Source organism: Bombus affinis, chromosome 1, assembly GCF_024516045.1.
Source record: "Bombus affinis isolate iyBomAffi1 chromosome 1, iyBomAffi1.2, whole genome shotgun sequence".
In the NCBI taxonomy this organism is placed as follows: Eukaryota; Metazoa; Arthropoda; class Insecta; order Hymenoptera; family Apidae; genus Bombus; species Bombus affinis.
Genome location: NC_066344.1, coordinates 1225345 through 1241458, shown reverse-complemented (window position 1 = coordinate 1241458; position 16114 = coordinate 1225345). Strand labels below are relative to the sequence as shown.

At 38.3% G+C, this 16114-nt stretch overlaps 1 protein-coding gene across 8 annotated transcripts in view; it reads right to left on the bottom strand.

Annotated features, from left to right (window-relative positions):
- The window catches only part of LOC126915803 (glutamate receptor ionotropic, NMDA 2B), a 360824-nt gene that overhangs the window by 305659 nt on the left and 39051 nt on the right, over positions 1-16114 (bottom strand). For 6 of the 8 annotated variants that reach the window (XM_050720813.1, XM_050720837.1, XM_050720854.1 and 3 more), the window contains exon 1: positions 10392-10612. The exons of 1 other annotated variant lie outside the window; for it this stretch is intronic. The gene's annotated coding sequence lies outside the window, so the exon portion shown is untranslated. Of the gene's footprint in view, positions 1-10373; positions 10613-16114 lie in introns of those variants that run through there. One more of the 8 variants, XM_050720821.1, reaches the window with a different exon arrangement.

The window sequence follows — 16114 nt, the reverse complement described above, 5'->3', positions numbered from 1 at the left end:
CCAAGATTTTTGATTCATATTTTTTATCATATACCTTTAAATATTATTTTACTGCAAACACGGAAGAGCATTGATCTTCGTTTAGAAATCCCAAACTCGCAAATAATTATACTCGTTACTGAAAATAATAGAGTTTGCTAATTTGTTAACGGGTTAAATAATCAATTGAGTTAACAGTGTTAACGACTTCAGATATGATGAGAGGTAACTGAATATATTTCACTCAGGAATGAAAGAGAAGGTAGGATATTTAAATCCTTCAAAAATGATTATTTATACGACGTATGTAAAAAATAAGTAAATAAGTAAATATGTGTAGAAAAGAATTTCACACTAAAATGCTACACATCGAAAGAACTCGGATAAAATCTTGAGAAAAAATTCTGAATGCAAAAAGACCTAAAGATATTTTAGCGGAAAGATCTGAAGGCTACATACGCTTGCTACACGGTGGAAGGTTGAAATTCCAGAGTGTAAAATTTCGTCATTCGCGGAACCTGGATTTTCGTGGCATGTGTTCAGAAAAGCTTCTACATGCATCTCAAAGGAACTTCGTAGGGCCAAACGTCATCTGCATACTCGATGTACAAACTGTGCTACAAGCGAGATAAAAAGACCGACGTACTTTCAGTGAACGTTCACGCTGCAAATAGCGTAACGAGTGTAGCTCAACGGAAAATACTGATTCGATACTACTTGGTTTCTTTCATGTACGTGCGTCGAGTTTTCTGATCGAAGCGATAAATATATTTCCTATCGATGTGAAGTACGAGATACTATGGTAAACAACGATCGAGTTCACTTAATTAATCGGTTGAAGATTATGCGCGTAAAGCATTTACATTAAAAATAGTAGTCTGATCATTTGAGAATAAACGACTCGCCCGTACAATTTCTTTCTTCCAATTGTATTATTGTATTAGGTTTCCCACGATAATTAAAGCGCCTACTCGCTATATTCAAGAGAATTGCTTTGTAATATAATTACTTTGTAAATTTATTAAAAGCGAAATAGTTTGCATATTTTCGTAAATAAGTTTAATATGTAATAATTTAATACAATTTAATTGAAATATTTTAATTCCTTTTCTAACATAAAGCAGCATATAGAGTCGCGACGAAAATAAATATTCCAAACATCTGCTTTAAAGTAAACCGCGGGAAAAAGGATTAAAATCCTTGTAGTCTGAGGAGCATTCTTAAAAACGGTCGAACATTGAAACAAATCCATCCACTAAATTCATTCTTTTCTAAATAACAAAACCAGTAAACAAGTAAGCAGTCGTCGACGAAAGACGAACACGTAGGTTCGTTTTTCATAGGATAAAATCATTTGCTTTGTCATTTACGTCTACCGTAAATTAACGAAGTAGCACTGTAAAGCACATAACTACGCCAAAACTCACAATTGCCTGGTATTAACAACTACGTCCATCTGTACGCCCGAAACATTTGCAAGTATCAACAGTAGTACATACATCGAAAGACCAGGTTCATATCGTAAATTACTCTATAAAATTAATCTGACTTTACCACAAATCAAAACAGCGAACCAGCCAAATTTACCAATCAGCCGACGCTCCTTGTCAAGCAAGAAGTTCGCGTAACAGTTCTCTGTTGTGCTCGGTTCAACAGGCCAGCCAGAGCGGTTCGTTGACCCTTCTAATTACGCGCGACCACTTAATCAGCGCCGATAAATCAAGCCCGCACGAACGAAACACACGCCTCGAGCATCTTGTTTCCACGTGAAAAGCGGTCTGGCAACACGAAGGAAAAGACGTACCACGTTTAAGCCGTCTACGATCGGACAAAAAGGATGACGCAATGGAAATAGATATCGATGAAGTTTAATCGAATCATTGTCCAACAAGCGGGATTGGTATGCGTGATAGGTGTAAGGGGCTTCAGATATTGGCTGGCGAACGACAGTCGGTTGTTGCATTCAGGAGCGGATTTACGCGGATCATTGTTATGGGTTGCTATGAATTCTCGGGTATACGACAGTATCCAAAGTTGCATTCGAAGTGAATATGCTTCGTTCCTCTCCTAAAAGTGCGTTTATTTGCTTAAATTATTACATGTAGTATTCAGTGAAACTAATTAACGTTTAACGATGTTAAACGTCAAACAATAACGTATCAAGGATCAATGTCTCGAAAATTGTCTCGATCACACGCGTTCGTTTGCCTCCTCTGACCGATTCGACGGACGTCATACGCTCAAATTTATTTGGTATATATTCATATAGTACATCGATTATTTGCCAGATAATTGAAATTCATACGTAAATTTCTATGTTAACGAGCCGTGTTTAACGAAACTTGGTTGGGACTTATTGCCACTACCTATCCACTTATTTTTGTGCCCGACTGTACTTATTTATCGCGAATTATTTCAGCGACGCGCCTGCCGGAAAAACTTCGCGTAGCCATTTTAACGGTCATAAAAACGGCAACTCTCGAGCGAACAGCGTAATTAAGCGCGGTAACGATACCCACAGGCTTATTCGTTTCACCCCTTTGTCCCTGCTCGTGGCCGTCGTGGTTTGGCTCGAGGGGATTTAACTGACAATTTTTACTGTCGCAATGAATGCCCTCCACTCGTCGTACATACGCCCCCGGCATGGCCCTCTCGACGACGGGTTGAACGCTCCACTCTCGTTCAACTTGTTCACAGGCAACCGTGAAAACGGCGGGTTAACTTGTTCTTCTCTGTGTGACTTTCGTATTTACCGAGTGTAAGGAAATAGGGGATGAAAGAAGGGATGTTTGATCAAAAGATTATAGTCGTTAGCTGATGATTGGTGGTATGTAAGAGAGGAAGAAGAAAGAGCCAGGAGAATCGCGATATTTTAAAAAGTTAAGCATTGTTTATGGCGTGTTTTCAGCCATTGGACTAGATAAATTGGTTACCATGATTGTAATGAATCGAATGGATGTTATAAGTAGGAACGATAGGAACGATGAACGAAAGCATCCAGGCAATTTATTCTTCTTTCACTTGGTAATGCTTCATGCAGGAAACAGAAATGTTAGCAACATTGTGCAATTTGTATCTTCATTTTACAGATACCTAGGTACATCCTTAAACACGTTGAACAGCCATAGCATTTCTGTTTCGTTTGAACAATACAAGTTGTTCTTAAAATTAAGTAAAACGCCAAACCTGTACAGATAGCTCTGTCGATTGAATTTCTTTCGTAACTTAATTATGAAAATTGTAATATCGCAAATGCAAACTCGTAATATCACTGCTTTCGAAACATCCTAACCTAAAAAGTAATAATACCGGACTATGTTGCAAAAGCACCAGGAAAATTCTAAAATGGTCCGGAAAAAATTCGAAAAATATGCCTATAGCGTACTATACATCTGCGAGCTTATGAGCTTTCTGTTTCGTTGTAACGCAAGCAAAATCTGAAGTTGGGAACTCTTTGTTGAACACGACCGTTGCCTATCCGCAAGATGATACTCGTATGTGGACAAAGTAATTTATCTCGCGGTAACCGGCCTTATTTAGATGAATAGTTTCTGCTCATCTCGACCGACTCTACTTCTTTATTTAACGACCAATCTCCTGTGTAATGCACACGCAATGACCACGGTAGGAAAGGTAAAATGTTTTCAAATGGAAACCGGTCGAGCGAATAACGAGAACGACGTTCGAACGTGCAAATTTCAGAAGACTCGAACGACTGTAAGAATCGTTAATTACTACGAGCACGATCACTCGCGCACAACGAGCAGATGACAAGGCGAGGTTTCGCGTGTTTTCAAAAAAAACACCAAGTTCGTTGCAACCCTTTCTGCGATGTTTCGTCACGTCACGACGCCAGACGCGAATAACACATCGTCGTAAATCACCATTAATTTACGCGCGGTGAAAGAACAAATTGGATCGAGAAATTAAAAAGCGTTTGCCGTTTTGCGCGAATAATTATTGCCGGCCTTGTTTCTACCAAACCGTTCGCATTAATCTCTGCGCCTCGGTGGGTCATCGTTATCCAAGCAACATAAAAGATCCGGAAGGACGAGAATTTACCGCGACGTATAATTTTACAAAGTATCGCGACTTTCAGACTCGTTAAATATAACACGGAGGGTGTGACAGAGATTCTTTGGAATCTTGAAAAACATCGATACCGGTGAAATATCTCGAAGATCAGGATTCCAGGTATTCGAGGAATTCGCTTTATTGCCGCAATAAATTGGAGGGTGACGTTGCATCGAAACAGAGGGAAAAACTGCGTGATCGATCAGAGGTGACGGAAGCGTCCGAGCTTTTTGAAGAATAGCCCTTTGAAGCGAACAAAAGAGATTCGATGGAAACTTGAGGACACTTTGCTGAAATAAAAGTAATTAATCCCTCGACGATGTTGGAAATGTTAATTCTGAATTCTTTTATGCAGCGTTCAAGCGGCGTACGGCGTCGCCTGTAACGCTGCAACGTGGATTAGCCGACGACGAGATTCAGCGCGTGCAAAATGTCGAAAATGCGAACCAGCCGTCGACAGATACTTTTTCTATTGCGTCGGCGCACGCGTTTATCGTAATACGTGATTTTTCGACCGTGATACCATTTTTTGTCCTGTCTTTGCAAGTTTTATCGCTTGCTAAAATTTCATTAGTTGCGCTACAAAGTTTACGTCTAATTAAACCGGAATTGTAATCACACTTTACGTAGTTACTAATTGCAACGTACGTATGCGGGAGAAAGTTCACGTTATACCGAGTAAAACAGGAAATTCCAGCAGAGAATCGAAGTCTGACAACGGTTGATTCGAATGCTCGTTTAACTAAGCGATGCGATTTTCCTGTATAATGTAAAACATTTAGTCGGTTTCCATTTATTCGCAACTATTGATACAGATGTACTCGTACGGTGTATCAAAAATTGCAAACTGCTACATATTTTCCATAAAACGGTGAATAAAATATTTAAAGCTTCGATAATCACCTACGTTCGTCTCTATTTCAATTCCATTGGGAAATAATAATTTATCCGAACGATTCGGTGTTTTAATTATATTCCGGAAATTATATATTCCTTCGAAATATTACATATGCTCTGAATTACTGCAGAATTAACAATGCAACCGTTGATAAATCAGCAAACGAAAGTATATTTTAATTCGCCATCGGAACGATGTTTCCATTTTAACTTTGGAAAATTAATAATCAAATCGAAAAAGCGATAACGGAATTTATCAACGAAGTCTTGTCACGGATCATTTTCAAGCGTAATTGCCACCTTTCGAACGGTTTCTGGCAAAGATACACGATCGAGTATCGCGTCACACGCGAAGGCAATCGATACCCGATTGTCTCGGCATCCAACGGTTTTCCGATTATAGAAACTGTTATGATCAATCAGTTTTACGTGTTTCGTGTGACGTTAATCCGTTCGTTTCGAGATTCCGTCGACTGCTTCAACGATTCCGGTCGACGTTTATTTGTACGTGGTGAATTTCGCAAGAACCGCAAGTTCGCAACGGCGATACGACCGTTTCAAATACAGGATCGCGATCATTTGTCGCAGAGATTCGCTCGTTAAATCTCACGTAAACCAATTTTGCTTGAACATTTCATTGCGCTGGAAGTTTCGCAACGAACATGCCGTTATACCCATAATAGGCGAAATTTTTGGCGCAAACTCGCGGCTTAAATCGCATCACCACCGTAAACCCTTCTTTAACGAGGATTTTGCATTTACCAGATTTTCACGCCCAGATTCATTGTATTATTTTCTTTGAATTATTTGGCTATAGCTTGGCTCCGTGTAATTATTCTTTATTTCAAGTATAATAAAACAGAACATATAGCGCCTATATACGATATACATATACTCACGAAGTATTAGAACTATTAGAATATTAGAAGTATTAGGAAAGTTTTACGAATATATATCGTGCTTCTTGGACGAAGCTTTTCGAAACTTTATTAGCGTTATAACGGGGAAAGATCGTGCTAGTTACATTGGTACAGTTTGAAATAAATCCGAAAATTGTCGCACAGGTTACAAAACATTTGTTACAAACATATAGTTTGTAGAAAATTAGTACACAGAGTGAGTAGTATCTTAAGCATATAATTAACGTTGAAGTTGGTCTCATTAAATATCGTAACTTATCGCTAACAGTACAACGACTGTTCAAATATTTTGATTATTTTTGCACTTGTAACAAATATCTCGTAATTTCTGATTCTTTTCGCGTTCGTTCCACATTTTATCGATACAACCATGATGATCGTATCTCGTTACAATATTAATGATATTTGAAGATGTTTTCTATAACGTATATAATATGTGTATGTAATGCGTATACCAAGTAAGACGTTAAATCAAGCGAACGGAAGCTCGATGGGAATATGATCATCGAATATCTTCAGCGCATAATGAATATCGAAGTATAGAAGAACAAGATAATAATGGTTCTTGTGGAAAGTAAGAATTAATCTTTTTAACGATAATAGATACGTACGTGGTATATTCGCATCGCTTCGGAAACATAACTAAAGCTTTGCATAAATGTACGACTTCGTTACCGCGACGAATGAATTATTCGAATCGAATCTTCGTAGCCGAGCAAAGTATTTACAAGAACGCTAAACCCTCTTTCATGCTCGAATTACGTGCATCGGACAAAGTTAAATCCCTTGAAATAACAGCTTCGAAATTTTGCTGCTCCATCCTTTTAGTAAAGAAAAACAACCTAACCCCTGCCATGTCAAAGTTTCTATAACTGCAGATATTCTCGGAATGTGAGTAAGATCTTCGAAAGTTACATAAAACCGTCGAAAAAGAAAATCTTCTGAAACAGACACGTGAACAATAAAAAAGCGATTCTGGGATCAATTGCGAAAGAAACATTTCTATTAATTTCGTTTTAATTCTTACTATCATCTATTATTAAAATTAAGAATCGTGAGAAAGTATTCGCCAATGGGTGGGAAATAAAATATTAATTACAATTATTAAAGTAACAATCGATCTAAGACGTACAAGCGGCTATGTATAAGGATGAAAAATAAATAGAACGAATTTCAATTTCATCGTCAACGTTCTGTCTTTCCTGAACCATTAATAATACTTAAACGCATCGACGATAGAATGAAACAACGTGGAAAACAAGAGCGACGAATGTCGCGATTCCTGTCACGTATCGCGAAGAGAAGATGCCAGGAAGTATGCGGTATTTGAGTCAATCGGTGGAGATATTTTTTCTGCTCGACGAATGATTGTAACGCGACACTGACGGAGCGACACGATCGTATTTCCCTTTCCACGCAGAATCCGCCCTTCTCTGCTTCTAGGTTTCTCAAAAAGTCAACAGAATCGGCTATGTGCAACATCGCAACATCGAAGTTCGTTCACGTCCCGAGGAGCGTCAGTCCCGAAATTCAATTCGTTGTTCGCCCTCGTTTTCGTTTTCGTTTCACGTCTTTGTATCGGGACAAAAGGACACTTCAGTTGTCGAAACTTCTTCTACGAAACTTCGTTCGGAGACTGAGGCTCGGCACGATAGTCTGAATCGTTGTAAAGCAACGAAGCTGTTGACGAAGAATTTAAATTCTGCTGCGGAATTCGTCGAAAGAGGAAAATTCGTGGTCGTCGCGGTCCTTACACGCGTTTATAATGAACTCTCCGGTTAAACTACGCTTGACGCTTCGACGAAGCTTCGGCTTAATCGTGAACCATTCCCCGAGCTTGTACTAGGATTACACGGTCTCTTGCCCGCTATAGATACAGCGACTGTTTCCTCTTGCGTGCAGCGGAAAATAAATTCGAGGCCGAAGCCACGAAATCGCGTGTAAAGGTGAAATTCGAGGGCTTGGTTCTCCGCTTCGATCCGAGGATTGATCGAAAATCGATGGACTTGGTCTTTAAAGTCTCGTTAATAAAGGAGTTACACGCATGTATCTTGTTGATGTATCGTTGCTCGACTAATCGTACAGATTTGTTCAAGTTTTTGCGCAGATTCGCGTTGAAAGATTATAGTGCTAAAAAGTGTGAATGGACTAAAAATACGCTGATTTTAGGATGACTCGATCTATGAGATAATTCGTTAACAACTAAAATGTAGTTAACAATATAGATGCCAAATTGGTTTTACAGTACAGGTTGCTGATGATTTGAAAACTAAACTAACGTTGCAACTATGTAGTATTACAGTAACATTATCTTCTTGCAAAGAATATAATAAAAATGGATACAAGGGTTGATGGGGACGACGAGAAAGACGCGTGTCGACTACGCAAGATAGAAATTTGCGAGAATGAAAAATAAAATACTCTGAAATAATTTGTATGTATGATGGAAACGGAGAAAAGTAGAGCGACAATTTTTCTTCAGACTTTTAGATTAACAGGTTTTTGCGTTATGTCTGTTATCTCAAAATCAAAGTCGTCTCGAATCTTATTAGAGTTGCCTAACAATCTGTATCTTTGTGTTGTTGTAAGTTGTACTACGAGCTTATCTCTACACGTAATCAATTACATCAAAGTAATGTGGGAAAATCGAAAACTATGCGGATTGGTCGTGATAGAAGATTGAATTTGCATATATACACAAATATGTTACAACGGCACACGACATCGACCAATAACCAATATCGTGAAATTAATCCACGAATTATCTGATTGGATCACGTTGGATCATGCCTCGTTCTACGTCGTTTGGTGTAAAACTGCATAATAAATTGTTATTATACTTATTTATATTACACCCACGATTAAATTTGATTAATTAATCTTCTTAATAGAAATTTATATATTACTTCAAACTGTATGATAAATCCATTTATGAACAACAGAGTAATCTGATCGCATCAATTACAGAATTTACCTACGTATTCGATACTGCATTCTCGGACAATGAACCGCAATTCGTGGCTATGAATCAGAAAATACAATCAACGATTTAGCATGTAATCGGTTGTAAACTCTACGTGTTTGCTATCTAGTAATCTCCTAAAATCATGTTAGAGACACTGGCAATATTATTTCCGTCGATTCTGCCGATGCAATATTTTATAATTACTTGTTATTAACAAGGAACAATACCACGCTACGAACTTTTGTAATTTCAACTTTTTGTTTCGATCGCGTTTCTTCATAGTTGCTGTCGCAAAATCGGATACGTTTCAGTTCGAAAGTAAGGCAGAATAAAAACGCTGTTAATAATAGAATTTTTCCTACAACAAAGAACCAAACTTCCAACTATTTATTTTTCTTTTCCTTCGACGATAAAAAGCGAATAAATTGACTCGCACAGCATTAGCTATCAACGTTTTCTCTTCGCAAAGATCTTCGAACTTTGTTCTTCGACGGAATAGCAACGACTGCAACGTAAAAAGAACGATCGTGCTGAACCGATAAAAAATACGAATTAAAATTAATGAAAGAGGAAAATCGTGAAACTTGTAGTGTATCGGGAATCAGATATTCCATTAGGATTCGAGTTCCAGCCAACTTGAACACTGGAAAATCGTTGCGCCGCGTTTTTATCGGCAACCTCGTTCGACCCAGCTACTGGCTACTCCTACTTTTTCCACCAACTCGAATCGACCTTCGCCTCTAATACGACGCGATACGCTACGTATTCGCGCGCCATGTAAATGTTTTTACTCGAATGGAATCGCGCAATCCAGACGAGTCTACGTTTCGAGGAGACTGAAAAATCGTATGAAATCGGATACACAGGTAGTTGCGTTTGTAGAGGTAATTGTGCTGCTCTTCAGCATCCTGTTATAAAAGCTGCTATGCGACACCTTTGCAACGCGATACGTTCCGAAGCCGAATTCCGATCCTGCTATCTGGCATCGATCAAAACTTGGCGAAAGGCAAACATCCCGGTGAAATGGTATACACGATCGTAAAAAGACAAACAAACAAGGGTTTCTTGCCGAGTCATGAGAGTGGAACTCATAAATCTCGACGATCAAGAGGAAAACTTTTCGAATAGCCGAGTGCCAAGGACGAACGCAATTGTCGGTCTCTCTCGCGCTCGAGAATTGATGTCCGACGTCGATCAACGTTTTGCATGCCCGAACTTCGTACTCTATCTAAAATACCGTCAGTTAACCCAAATACGTAGCGCTCGATCGTCAAAGAGCGTCTCGCGAAAGTTCCTGTAAAAACATCTGTCTCCGCAAACGAGAACATCATCGAGGTGGTCTATCATCGAGGAAACGACAACGTTCAAACATCCACAATGAAATCTCTTCTTTTCGTTTTATACGTTTTACCCTTCGAACATCTTATGACACGCGAAAGCTCGGCTTTTTTTTCGTTCGCTACGATTGCGAAAGCGACAGTGACGCAACTGCGAACAACTGCAACCCTTTGTCAATCACTGAGAGAAATTTCACTCACGAAATCTCGGACACGTACGTTCCATCCACGACGTCCAATTGGAAATAAACGAGGCGTCGGACCTGTCTGTGGAATTGCACGAACTCGCACTGCAACTTTGAAGATGCACGGGAAAAACGAACGAACGAGCGAAAGTCCCCGAACCACGGAGTCGGGTGTGCGCGGATCAACGGAACGAAAGAGGCACCTCGAGGCGCCAGAGGCCAGTCGCGAAACGCGAACCAAACCCAACTGAAGTGCGACGTTTCTGCACCCGCGACCGCGCCCCCGCCATCACCCCCCTACCCCCATTAAAACCACCCGCGCACGCGTTTCGCTCCGGAAGTCGGATGCGGGGTTGCTCGCGTCTTCTTCTCCGAAGGTTGGCCGCGATTAGCGCTCAACATTTCACAATTTTCCAAGGAGAAAGTTTAAGGAATCGGGTTGACTTCGTACGGAATACCGTTCGCATGGTTAGAGTGCAGTTTTCGACGATTTAATCGCGCGAATATTGGAAAATTAAATAGTTTAGGTGAATAACTTGAGAGTAGGCGCTGCAGTATTATAGGATCGAGGTTAGTAAATACGGGTGTAAGAAAATGTGGTGCGAAATAAAGGCAGAAGCAGCGGGTAACGAACAAATTAAATAGGATAGGCTACAGCTATTGTTTGCGAAGATAAAAGTAATATTATCTATTCGTAGATATAAAATAAATGTAAATTTCAACGCACTTAATCAGCTTGTTTCGTATCATATTGCAATATACGTAGAAACCACCATTTTCTAGAAAAAGTTTGTTATTTGTTCGTTCTATTTGTTCATTCGTAACTGGAGACGTATAAACTTTTGTGAACGTCATGAGGCGGCACTCATGGAAGGAGTAAAACTTTTACTTGGTGAATAATGTTGTTCTTCGTTACACCAACCAAGCCCGACGCGAATTAATTACGGACTAAACGTGTAAATAAAATAAATAGTGTTACAGGAATGTGTAATTGTAGGATTAAATTGCAAACAAGAGGTAAATAATTAAATATTTTAAACGTTGTCGCAGCACGCTTCGAAATATTTTCACGACGCGTTAATCACATCCTTGTGACAAAAGCTTTCAACGGCCAGTACTTTACGCGAAGGATTATACATGCAGAAGCCACTATATTTACAAAACAGAGTGTTTTCTGCTATGGAGTCTGGTATAATTCTCTTCGTTACTTCCTGAAATGTTTAAAATTATAAGGCAGGATAATTATCTTTCTTCGACGATCTCGCGTCTGATACTTTTAAAGTATATAGAATTACACAGAGAATTCATCTAGAAGAAATTATAAAATCTTCCAACATAAAAAAAGAATTACTAATTTACTTAACTTAAAGTAATCTTTGTATTTCTATCAAAGCAAACAGAATTGTCTCACAAAGTTGATTTTAGAAAAAAATTGAAGAAAAGATTACAAAATATTTCAGTATCTGTACCTTACATAAAATTGGTAATTTATTTAACTTACAACGTTCAGATTTACTTAAATGATAGTTATATAAAGATGTTTTAATAATTTTACTTGAAAAGGGTTACCGATTGATTCAACTCGAGGTATTCGGAATTTGTTAAAGAACTAATTTAAAAGAAATGACAGGGACGTCTCAACAGCTGCTCCTTTAAGATGAATAATATGTTTAACTTGTGTATAGAATTCTATTACGCGAGCGACTAGTTTTGATTCAATCAGCATGGAAAATGACGCATCCTCGGGCGAACATTTTCATTATCTTTAGCTACGGGGCTTTCTTCGTGAAACGGTACATTCGAGCGGGCGGAACTTTCAAGATTTCGTTAATTTCGCGAAGAAACTTCGCGGATGCCCAGTTCGGGGGTAATGCTTCTCCGCGGGCGGATCTGGAGTGAGAGCAAAGACTTCAGAGTTTACGTAACAGACGTAGTAAAACGCGATTTCCGAATGGCGTGCATCCGCGATTTCGTACCATTTCGATTTTCGATGGCAACCGCTCGACAAGCCGCGATACGCGATGCAGCTCGTTTAAGTTTCCCGTCCTTCGTCCCATCATGCGTGAAACACCGACGCGGGGCATCGATTCCCATTCAAACGCATTCCGCAGCTGCGAAATTACTTCTGACGTTCTACGAATTTTCGGCCTTTTCGATGACAGAAAAGTTGTCATGGAAATTTTTGTCTTCGATATAAAACGGTATTGTACGATACTGCGAATAAATTACGTAAAAAAATCGTCTACTATTAACGCAACGACTATCGAAATTACAAATCTGTAATTCTTTATAGAAACTTTATCGACCGATAGTGGTGCATTTTGGGAGATTTGAATGATTTTTTAATAAAACGTATATCTAAACGTATGAAAGAAACGAATACTTTTTCATATTCCTTTTATTTCGTAGCAAGATTTTTCATACGAGTCTTATTGTTAAGTTTTATCTATAGCTGTTATATAGCTTATGCTAGTTTCACGATGTTTTATCAATGATGGTACTAGCGCTAATGTTACCTTTAACGTTGTTTGAAAATAGAAAGTTAATCGTTACGATTAAATATTATCGTGAATTGAGTTTCACAATGAAAAGAAAAATGTTACCGTTGGAAATGAGAATTGTAATACGAGGTGAATTGGAAGAAAATGCGAAGAGAGACAATAATATTATTTTCAGACGAAGAACACTCGAACAGTACGTCAACTTTAACGCAGATGGTTAAGTTGGAATTTACGAGTACGATAAGTGGTCAGTCATAAACACTATCGTAAACGAAGCATTGCGAACAGTCACCAACTCTAAGCGAATTCCTCTGCTTATTCCTAAAAGAGTATCTTATAATAGTGTACTGTCGCTTTCCCAGAGTACCATACTTTGCATTATGAACGTAAAACTATACTCAAACCTATACGCATAGACTTAAAAATATCGACAAATGTAGGACAAATGTATCGAAGATGTTAATTTAAAAATAGCAAACGATATTTGATAAGTTGCAATAACCTTCGGTACGTCTAAAAACGATATTTATCTAAGAATTTGACTGATATTATCGTTGACATCGGATCTCCATTAAATTGAAAGATTTCTTACCTGTTTCACCGAGAAATCGATACACCCTTTCGCAAAGCGATTATCGCGTTGTCCTTGATATCCACCACTAATATAATGCAATATTAATGTCGTGGCAAAGTGGTAGGAAAAATAATGAAATATAACGTAAATACGAAACACTGGAAATGAGAACAAAATAAGAAAACAGGTTGGTCCGCGGTAAAAGACGCAGCGACAAATCGAGGGAGGGCATCAAAGTGTAAAGACGTAACGAGCGAGACGTGAAATATAACCAGCCCGGCGTTGAAAGAGGAAACGCCAAGAAAATATGAAAAAGCGGGACGAAAATAATAATCCTTGAAACTTTTAAATTGTTCCTGTAAGTAATTTGGGAAATAATCACCAAAGTTACTAAAGAGTTAATTGGACGTAAATAAAGATATATATACCACTTAATGAGATGAAAAACGCAAGATCCACTGTAAATTCACACTAAAGTATGTTAGACCCTTCAGCAAAATACTCACCGAATTACAGTCGTAATTCTCGCAAGATAAAACGAGGCCAAAGAGCCACGTTCAAACATCGATATCCGATTCGTTTTACATTACACTAAAGAAACTTTTGGAATAAAGGATGCGTCTGTAATCCTCTTGAATAAGTAGTAATTCCTGCCCAAACGACTCCGTCTGAAGCCATAACATATCATGTTGTGACACACGGTGGTAGTAAATCCAAAGTGGTCGTTAAATATTTAGGTAAAGGTACTGTGACTCGAAAAGCATTCGAATATCTACCGCAGAAACTTTTTATGAATATACTATACGGATTGTGGATTATACGAAACTCTTTGCGAACTATATGCTTCCAATGAATATCTTGTACCTTCCATATACGTTTTCAGATCCGTTTCAAATTTTACCGTTATACTCGCAATAGTCGTACTTCGTTACAGAGCTAATGAGATCTTAAAATGTTTTGTATAATGCAACTACAATTTTCTACAATACAAGTACACTATACAAAGTTTCTGAGAGTGTTGGAGTATTTTCATAAGCTTTCGTATAGTTTAGGCGTGTTGAAGTGGTCACCACTTCTAGAAAAACACCACATCTGGTCTTTTTAGCTTTCTCAAGCGCTGAAGCCATCGACAGCACATAGACAAAAGAATAGCAGGGAGGCAGACCATAAACTGTAGACAGGCGACGTTGGCTTCGGGGTTTCCAGTCATAAAGTAACACTGCTAGCGTGCGGATCTGGACCAGCTCAAATTGTATTCCTGTATTTCATTATTAAGTCAAATATATACTTTGTATCTTACACTTCATCCACGCGTTTTTCTCTCTTTATATACTGAATAACCTCAACAAGGCGATTAGCTGAGAAGATTTGAAACCACTGGAGAAAAGAGGTTCGAATATTATAGTAGAATTATTTTCAGTGAAATTCTTCCATAAATTTGACCACAAAGAGGCCGCAGTTGCACTATGAAAGGACGTATTATACGTAAAGAATTTGGAAACTATCTAGGAGAGCTCTCGATAGAATTCACAAGCTCGATACTTCGGTCCGAAATTCCGTTCCAAATTTTATTCTAAACACGTCGAAAATAGTTTCATCTCGACAATTATTCGGTTAATTGACCAAAGAGCATTAACCTCTGTAATTAAGTACGTTCTTTCTAGAAGGTAAAATATTATGGGGAAATTAGGCGCGTTTAATTTTGTCATTGACCGGAGAATATCAACACGCTGGATAGAGAATAAACGTTTTATTTTAATATACAGAGCGACGTGTGCATTTATGACATAAAGGGAAATATACCAATCGAGCAATTGGACGTTTGTAAACATCGAATCAACGCGACTCGAATAAATAAATATTTCCATATTTATTGAAAAATATTGGTCGTGGCTCGCATTGAATACACATTTACGCTTTTGCGTAACTGTATGTGTACCTAATACTTTTCTGATCACTGTAGCTGTGCGTAAATGGCCACCGAAACTTGACGTTAATTGATACCGCGAATCAATTTGATCGACGTTTAACTTATTAAGGACCACACGGTGAAATAATGCGTGAAAGTTTCATAAAGGCAACATTACGGAGAAATGGGAGTAAAGTAACGTAAACAATGTTTTATGACGTTGCATACTTTGCATAAAGTACAGAGATACTTTATAAAGGGTCGCTATATGAATAAGAGACACAAAAAATTTGCAGAATTTAATCTTTTCAAATTTTATAAAATCACAGAATTAAGGTGAAAGGAAAAGCAACGATGAACAAACTATGAAACAAATCCTTCGAATTCCCTTTCAAAACTACAATGTTCACGGGATCTAATAACGTAAATTGACTAAAAGAAATTGTAAAACTTATTTTCGTTAAGACGGCGTTGTCCTATAATGAATTAACTAGCGTTTTGGACAGAATTATTAGACGAAATTGCGAATAGCCTAAAATTAATGACTTTTCAGATGAAAAGCTTATCTCGCAAGGATATACGATGATAAATATCTTACAGTATCCACAAATCTTTCCGTAGTTCACGATCTAGCAGAAAATCCCAGATTTCCCTGTCGCTTGACCTGGCAGTCTAGCTACGCTTTCATCTATTTTTCGGTTTGATCCAATGTTCGTCCCGTTTAACGTTCCACGGGTCCGAAAGAATCGTGTTAGACATTCCAATTTTCTCAA